Genomic DNA, 8,833 nt, shown 5'->3' with positions numbered 1-8,833 from the left:
AAGGTATAAAACTTCCATTTCAAAAGAGCTGTTGGGTGTGTTCTTTCTGGGCCAAAAAGAGAAATGCTTCCCAGAATTGGGCTATCCAGACACTAAAGGGTCCCTGCTGCTGTGAACACTGAAACTAAATTGTTGCTTAGCTGGGCTTCTACCCAAATTTCACTGACTGTCCAGGCAGTGTGCATGGAAAAGGAAGTATGGGTCTTGGAAACTGCAGCTGGGACTCCAGGCTGTTGGAAGAGCCAGCAGCATGGAAGGGCATCTGTCTTCGTCACTTTTCTCATTGCTCAGATAACATATCCAACATCTACAGTTAAAAGAGGAAAGAGATATTTTGGTTAGTTTGTAGATATTTCAGTCCATGGCCGGCTGCCTGTGAGGCAGGGTGGCATGGCAGAGGGACACTGGAGAGTTAGCAGGAGCAGCAAAAGACAAGCAGCAGCAGGAGCAGCAGCAAGCTGTGGAAGCAGCCTTCTTTCTATCCTTACTTTCTACCACTAAGGGGGGTTAGGAGTGCTGCCATCATGGGACACTCTTAATTCCAGCATCACACATATAATCCCAGCATCATATTCTTAATTCTAGCTTCACACACCCTCAACAAGCCATCTCTGAAATAAGGCTGTAGAAGGACATCTAGATGCAAGCTGTAATATCAGCTAAATAAAGTTGCAGGCACAGAGCAAAAATCACCCTGAGAGTGGGAATGAGGGCTTCAATGTATAATATAGAGCCAATTCATTTAGAGTTGATATCTCACCAAAAGTTGCTGTAGGGACTCGGCATGGAACTATAGGGTTTAATTTTTTCCCAGTGTTCTTCGTGTTTTGGTCTCATTCTTATTTTATCCTTCTATTTGTCCTTTTTAGAAAAGGAGTGTTTATTCTATGCCATTGTAAGTTGGAAGTGTTTAACTTTACTTTGATTTAAAAGAGGAGGTCACAGCTAACAGTTTGCCTTGAGTCTCAGAGGAGGCTCTGGAATTATAATTTTCAGCAGTGCTAACACTGTTAAAACTTTTCTTACAGATGGGTCAAATAAATACTATTTCAAATTGCGAATAGGAATTCTTTTGGGGGCCAAGAGTAGAATGTTATGGTTTGAATCTAAAATATCACCCCAATACTCATGTGTTTTGAAGGGATTAGATTATTGGTTGATAGAAAAAAGGGCTTGGTTAAAAGAGAAAGGTCTCTGGGGGCGTAAAATGGAAGGAAGTGTCTACCCCATTTTCTTTTGTGCTCTGTGGCCACCATGATGTGAGCAGCTTGCTTCTGCTAGGCCCTTCCACCATTCCCTCCCCATTGGAGGTGGATGATGAGGGGTGGACTCACCCAAAGACATGAGCGAGAGCAAATCACTGCTCTGTACGTTGTGGATTTTGAATATTCTGTCCTTGGAATAAGAAAGTAGCTGAGTCAGGTGTAGTGCCTACTCTAATTTCGGTAAAATAGCCTTGACTAATCTCTAATTGTTGAGTTTTATCTGTTCTTCGCAAAAGTGGCTACATGGACAAAATATTTTAACTCCAAAGAAATCGACCTTAGTAATATATTCTTCTGATTTTGTTTCAGACATTGACACATATATTTTCTGCTACTACTGTCCTTTAAACTCTTTATTTTAAATATTTATTTAACATATGTTTATCAGTATTTCCAGATTATGAATCAAGTTTTGCAATCTTTTTTGTTATGAATTATTAATGAAGCATGGCTATGCTTACAAACATTTTATCTTTTAAGAAATTATTGATATACCCTATTTTCAGTGTAATCTAAATATTAATTTTTTGTTTTGTTTATGCATTTTAAATACCTTTTCCTACTTATGCTTGCATGTTTTTTTTTTTTTTTTTCAAAAACTGACAACAAATTTCTCCTTTTACTATAACACATGCCCCTTTCCTAACACAAGTTAGGCTCAAAATTAAATAACAATTCTATTTTTGTTATAGTTTTTAGATCTCTGGTAAAACTATGTTTTTCTTTTAATAAAGGATTTTGTTGTTTTTCATGCAGAGCATGGTTATGTTCATACGAGAAAACTTCGTCAATTTGGGGTTTACTTTCTAAAGTGGCTCTGAAATTACTCTGATGAAAAACGAAGGCTGTATGTTCATCTGTCTGCTGGATTCTGGATTTCACTATGGTTTGGCTGCTCCTATAGAATGTTGTAAAATGATGCTGCCTGGATATGAGACCTGGCTCGCGGAGGGCCTTGTACGCTCTGGCCCTGATTAGGCGCACTCCTCCCCTGAGTTCGTCTCAGAGAAAAGCCCAGTAAGGAGAGGTCAGACACAGGGAAAGAGACCTGGGGACAGCTGCTGACAGTGTCCAGGGATGTGAGCAAGGCCTTTGCAAAACATCTAGTAACAAACTAGTGAAATAAAAATGTATGTGCACCTAAGTGAAAATATATCAATTCCTTACCTCAGTACAATCAAAACTGCTGGCATCCAGAATCACTTACAAATATGCAAAGAATCCGTTCTCACTGCTTTCTTTCAGTATCGCTTTTTTATCTTTGCATTTTAGTTTTAAGATCATCGTGTATGACGTGTGTCTGTCTGAAGTTTATGCATTTCAAAGATGGTGGATTACTTTGCTCCGCACAATAATATTTTAGCTAAATTTGAGAAATCTTCATCATTTCTTTGTTTTTTTCCCATCCAACTAATTTCTCCTCTATCCCGAGAACTCCTAATTAATCATTGTTGGATATTTTTTAACCTTGATCCAATACTCTGGAGCTCCAGTAATGATTTGATATTTTCCTAATTTTGTGTAATTCTATTGATATAACCTCAAATACATGATATTTATTCATCTATTTAGTTATTTACTTTTGGTGGTAGTCAGGAATCAAATTCAAGACTGCGCACGCACACACACACACACACACACACACACACAGAAGTGTTTCTCCTAAGCTACATTCCTAGTCCATTTTAAAATTTTATTCTAGGGTGCAACTTAAAAAGTGTCCTTGGATGGCCAAGAAATATCATCCTCATGTTTTTTATCTCTCTTTCTCATTCCATTCTTATAATATTATAGCTAATTTTGCTTCAGATATTAAATATATCAAGCCTGACAATTCTATCTTTTCTTACAGATTTTAGATCTCAGTAAAAATGTGTTTTTCTTTTAATAAAGGATTTTGTCATTTTTCATGCAGAGCATGGTTATATTCATGTGAAAAATCTTTGTCAATTTGGGGCTTACAGTTATTATATTTCTGAATTTTATCATGTCTAGTAATTTAGATTAAGTGTTAGACCTTTCAATATTACTTTTGAGATTTTTACTTCTTAATTCACTTGAAGAATGTTGAAATTATGTCTTCTTGTTTACTTTTACCAGTAGTTAGGTTAGTTCCATAAATTTGCTGTAGCCTGCTGTGAGGAGTGGACCCAATGGCATTTTGACTTGAAAAAAAAAAAGATGTTTTTGGTGCAGGGTCTCACTAAGCAGCCCAGACTCATACTGATCCTCCTGTTTTCAGCCTGCCCAGCATTGGGATTGCAGGTGTGGGCCACCGTGCAGGGTCTCAGTGGCTGGCTCAGCAGTACAGGGCGGGCTGGCATGGCAGGTGGTGCTGCAGGTCGAATCCAGGTCCCTGCGCTTGCCTAAGCAGGTGCTTAGTCTGCTGTGCTATCTCACCAGCCCTGGTATTTGGGCTTTTTATAATCTTTCTATGCGGCCATCCTACCCAAATATCACTTATAACATCAGGTTTGCATAATTACTATCAAGGATCAACATTTTTCTGTAAAGTATTTTTTTCCTGTAAAATACACTATTTCAATTTTTGTGGCTCTCACATGGTTTGCTACATATTCTTTGCATGTATGTGGCCTCCAAATTACAATGGCTTCACTTACCTTTATAAGCTTACAGTAGTGGTAAAATTAATAGAATTCTGATGTAGAAACCATATATCAGACTGTAAATTGCCATTTTTCCCCCAAGTAGTAATATATCTTTCAATACTGTTGGGATTCAAGAAGAAGCAACCTGTATCCAAGTGTTCTGTGTTGTTAGCTGTGATGGATGTTTTGTGTGTGAAATGCATTGCTTTTGTGTTTATAACATTTTTATACGGGTTACTGGAATGCAAAGCCTTCTATGTTACAAAGGCATAATTATTGGCTCACATTCTTGTTTTACAGCACTTTAAAAATGTAGCAACACTTTTAATTTACTGGCTCTACAAGGTTCATACAAAGATCATTATGTGGGCTGCAGTATTTTAAATGAGGTTCAAGAGTAATTAGTTCTTAAAGCTTGTTAAGTGCTTCTTTGAGTTCATTTGGTGATTGACTAGCTCGAGAAATAAGCTTGTAACACTGTTTCTTCAAATACAGAAACAGCATTATTCAGCCAATCCTCATCTCACCATGATCCCTTTCTGCCTCTGAATCCCAGAAGTGCCCAGAGCTTCTTTCTATAATGAAAAAGATTTCTCTTGCTCTTGTATCCACAACTCAACTCTATTGCTCATTTCTACAGAAATGTAGCTATGCTCAGAACAAAGTAGCAAGAAAAAAGAGGGAAAAAATAGCAGGACTCTTCCCATACACACCTCAGAAAACTTCCTTTGTCTTTTTTCCTTGCTTCTGGGTAGAGATACAGCTGAGTTTTGCTTTGGATTCTAAATGCTTGCAACATCTTTGTAACAACATCCACTTTAATAAGGACGCTATGTTGGAACAGCATGGGGGAAATGTGCTACCCTGCACTCCTTACGTTGTTTCTCCAATTTCAGTGTGTGGTGATCAGAAGTACTTTGCAGTTCTGAAGTTCAGCCATATTTGAAAGATGAATAAAGGAAAAAGTAGAAAACTCACTAGCATAAATCTTCTCTTTAGTTTTAAAATCTTGTCTCAGTCTGTCTGCCAATGTTTGCTCTTCAGAGTTCCAGAGTTTTAGAGCAATTGGTACAACAAAAAGCTGAAATGGGCCTTCCCTTTTCTGAGAGCTATGCTACATATTTTTGAGATTTTATTCTGTGTGCATGTGTTTCCTACATGCTCAAAGCATAGAACTTCATCATACATGTTAAAGAAGCTTTCTAAAGAAAGATAAACTGGAGCCTTTTATAGGTAAATGAATGCAAGTGAGATCATACTCACAAATGAAATGAACCCTAACCACATGTGCACACACTGTATTGTCTCGCTAGTAGGAAAAACTGAACAGAAAGATAGGATCTGAAACACATAATAGATATTACGAACTGGGGAAAAAGTTCAAAAGAAAGACAAACTATGATGGGGGAGAGGGGAAGGGAAGAAAGAGAAAAAGAAAACACACAAGATATTTAAGATAGGGCCTGGGGTGATAGCTCAGTAGAATAAGCGCTTGTCTGGCAAGTGCAGGGTCCTGAGTTCAATCCCTGGTACCAAAAAAAAAAAAAAAAAAAAAGATATTTAAGATAGGTATATAGCTAGCATCACTTATTTGCTTGAAAACAATGTGTTGTGCTAATTTTGTTTAGACACCATGCCTATAACTTATATGCTGATTCACTACTATAAGACAACAATATGCAATGTATCACTATTGTAACTGTCCTATTAACCTATTTCAAAATTTAGTTCTATTATTTGTTTATTTTTTCTATTTAAAATAAAACAGAAGCATTCATTTTAAAATATTTGGAAGGATGCAGTAGAATTGAAGTGAATAAGTGCTTGAGGAGCTGTGTATTTTATAATTCAGCAGATCATACATAAGATTTATGATTGTAAAATGCATTTTGTATTGGACTGTATTAAAAACAACACTGTGTAAAAAGCTAGACAAAATAAAATCAATAAAAATCTGGAAATGTGTAAAACCATAAAACACAATTTTTTAAAGTAGAAGATAGTATAAAATTGAATGTGTGTTCTCCTCTATTATGAAAACATTTACTCAAATCACATCCCTTAGTATACATACATGTACGCATATGTATGATTGAACCTAACCTCACAAATCTACAAGTAGATCAATAAAATAAAAAATACTGTTTTGTGGCTTTAATAACAATTGCATTGCAGTCCTTTCTAAGAAATGGGTCCAGGGTGATCTATCTTTCAATAAAAGAATTTTTTCTGGTATGAATGGGGATAGATTGACTTCTCAGATGTCAGAAAGAGCACAGACTGCTAACTCATAAATCTGCCAATGTGAGCAACATCTTATCGATCCATAGCTGCACATTTCAGTGCATACAGTTTCCTCAGTGATGGCTGAAGATTTCTATACTATTTTGAGTTCACATTTTCAAAATTTCCTTTATACAAATAAACATAATTTTAAATGTATTTCTGTCGAGCGGAACTGAATGACTACATAATTAACATATAAATAATAAAGAATAGTTTATCAGTCAACATATACATTAAAATACACATATGATGATGCGAAGCATTAGCTTACATGAGGGGCTCTTCTGCTGAATGTAAAATGATAGCCTTAGTTACACAAAAATATTTAACACAAGTCCATTCATTAACATAACCACACACAAACACTTTAAGCCCATGAGATGATGTGGTAAATGTTAGTGGTTTATGAAATACCAGCCAGACTGTTCACCCTGAGAACTCACAAGTCACTTCCAGTCATGAAACGTACTGTTTTAGGAGCAAGTTCATTTCTTTGCTTATATCTGGAAAACTCTTCAGTCACCAACACTTTAAAGTCTTCAGGTGATTTTGTAATTATAGAACAGTAAGAAATTGAAAGTCTAAGAAAGTTAAAACTGTGCAGTATATAATATTATTTGAGTAACAGTAACATCCAACCTGTTTTAGATTTCTTTATAAATCAAATTATTTTCCTTGTGGTAAACTAATAAAACTGTATTAATAGTTACCTAGCCATCTACATGTACTCATCAAACTATAAACATTTTGGGGCATCTATGATAGCTTCCAATAAGAAGTCCAGAGACATACAATATGTTGGCAAGAGAAAGCTTTATAAAAGATTTGTAATGGAAAACTGCCATCATAAGTGAGGGGTAGAGCTAAAGGGAATTGTGCTCACACTGTAGGAAGGGCAGGCAGAAAGTGAATGACTCCTTCTGGGGCTGGGGAGATCAGGCAAGGAAGAGGCTCCTTGCCCTTGGATTCCAGCCTATGCTGGCCAAGGAGCGGTTGATTTCACCAGAGTAATCTTGGCTGCAAACTGACTCTAGGGGAAACAGAGAAAGCCCTTCTAAAGGAATTTTCATCCCAGTGATTCTGGGCTTAAAATTGGAGAAGGAGGTTATTGGGTTTGGCTGCCTTTCAAAGCATGGCTGCCTACGAGGAATTCTAGGAGTGGAGTGCACGAAAGCTGCGCATGCTGCAGGGACCTCCAGAAAGCAGCTCTAGACCAAAAGGGGAAGCCCTTCTTAGTGAGGATGGAAAGGAAGACTTAGTAAACCTGCACTGTCGAAGAGTGATGAGGACCTGTGGAGGAATTATGCAGGCCCCTGAACATAGGAGCAAAGAGCATTTCAGATTAGAGTAATGGCGATTAGAAAAATTGAGTTGCAGGATTATATTTTCTCTGTTGGTGAATGAAAGGGTTTCTCTGTTATGGTAAGCGGCCTTGTGCAGGCGATCTTCTAGTCATTATCAAAAGTTCTTTGGCTTTTATTCTGTAAGACATGGAAAGCATTTCTTTGGGGGGGCAGGGATTGAACTGAGGACTTTGCACTTGCCAGGAAGGTGCTTAAACTGTTAAACTATGTCCCTGGCTGCAGAAGATTTTCGTTTGTTTGTTTTTGTTTTTGAAAGTGATATTTGAAAGATGTGACATGTGCTTCTGAGTTGTCACTGACATTTAGGACTGACATTCAGGAAATTAGAAGTTTAGCGCTGCAACTTAATACTGATTTTGTGGCAGATATTTCTAAGACCAATCAACAATTGTATTTATTATCTGCTCTTTCTGATTGTACAGGTAGTTTGCTTCTTGTTTCCTTAGTTGACAGATGTGGCAAACAGAATTTGAATTGTTTTTATCTTAGCAGTTAATGATTGTTATCTTAATGGATATACACATTGTTAACTTGAAATGGTTTGCTCTGTTTGTAAAAAAATGCAAATATGTGATAATTTCTTAATGGCCTGTGTGAAACTCTAAATGTCTATGTTATAAAGAAAGATAGATCGAAAGGAATAGAAATACTAAAAGACAGACCTCATGAATTGAACCCTCAATTTCTAGGTGAAAGGATTAAAAAAGAGTAAGAATATTGTATGTGGTTTGTTTTATCAAAGTATCATAAATAAGGTAGGATGACTGCAGGAATCAGCTGTGTTTTGAACGGCGATCAAATGGAATAGACAGAAACATCAATGGTCTGAAGTCTTGCAAATACAAAGAGTGCTATTAGACTCCAACAAGAAGAAATAACAGTAAAATATATTTGTGCTACAAACCTCAATGAAATATACAATTCAACAAAGTATTTCAGGACCCACCAGGTCCTAATTCAACACAGAGCCCAGGCCTGGCATGAGTGCGACCAGCCGGGGCCCGCTAGATCTTCATTTGAGTCTGCCCCCAGCCCAGTGAGTGAGTGAAACTCCCTCTATCAGACAGGCCCGGTGTGGAATCCTGCAGTAGAACTCCCTACAGAGAGGCTAGAGGCAAGACTCACCCAGCTGATCCAGAAGCAGAACATCTTGCCAGAGTGGCACAGAGGGTTCACCTCCAAGGACTGCAGCAGGAAGAAGAGGAACACAGTGGCCACACCCAAGTCACACCCACCTGGATGAGTTTGAACTTGGTAGATTCAGACCTGGTGCTAATAGAATAGCTACCAAAGCTCTACACCAAAGGTC

This window comes from Octodon degus, unplaced genomic scaffold, assembly GCF_000260255.1.
Source record: "Octodon degus isolate 3935 unplaced genomic scaffold, OctDeg1.0 scaffold00143, whole genome shotgun sequence".
Taxonomy (NCBI): domain Eukaryota; kingdom Metazoa; phylum Chordata; class Mammalia; order Rodentia; family Octodontidae; genus Octodon; species Octodon degus.
This window is presented reverse-complemented; position numbering follows the sequence as displayed.